This window comes from Mandrillus leucophaeus, unplaced genomic scaffold (assembly GCF_000951045.1).
Source record: "Mandrillus leucophaeus isolate KB7577 unplaced genomic scaffold, Mleu.le_1.0 Scaffold435, whole genome shotgun sequence".
Lineage (NCBI taxonomy): Eukaryota > Metazoa > Chordata > Mammalia > Primates > Cercopithecidae > Mandrillus > Mandrillus leucophaeus.
The window spans coordinates 264,473-265,240 of record NW_012104643.1 but is presented as its reverse complement, the minus strand read 5'-3'; positions in this window follow the sequence as shown (position 1 = coordinate 265,240).

Sequence of the window (768 nt, the reverse complement as noted above, 5' to 3'; positions counted from 1 at the left end):
AAGGGTGTGGCTCAGGTGGACGCCAGATGGGCCATCAGGTGCCCCTCCCAGGCAGGGTGCTCAGTGTGGCCTGCTCCCCCTTCTCGGGAGCCTCCGTCAGCCTGGGCTAAGATCTCCAAATCCAGTTTCGGCCTTGCCCTCTGACTCATGCCCCTCCTGGGGCCTGCCGAACATCTGGCCGAGCTGGCTCTGTCCCCACCACTCCCACTAGGGTTGTGCCCAGTGAAAGCTGGGCTTGGGTGACAGGCTTTGGGCCTTTTGGTCACCGGGCCTGGGAGGGCCACAGGAAGAGAAGTGGGCAGGGTCCCCTCTGGGCTCAGGGGCTGAGCAGCCTGGCTGATGGCCCGCCCTCTGCCTGGCAGTGCTTAGAAAAGGTGCAGTTTTCAGGGACTCCAGGACCCACTCCCACTCCCAGGGAACTGAGACACACGGCTCCTGGGAGACTTAACTGGTTTAATTGTTTCGCCCTGGTGCCTGGGCCACCTCTTATCTCTTGGGTGAGACTCAAGTCCGGGCACCAAGACACAACAGCACCCCCACCACCACGCGGAGATCATTGGCCTGAAACCTGGCCAGAGAAAGCTCCACTCCTGGGCCTGTGAGGGTGGGCGCTGGGGGTGTCTGAAGCCTGCATGGTGTCCCCTGCATCCTCGGCCCTTGCAGGTGAAGCGTGTGTCATTCCCCCACTTCCCCCCAATGACAGCCACTGCCTCCTGCTGGAGCCCCTCCCAGGCCCCCCTCAGGGAGCAGAACCCTGCGTGTGTGCGG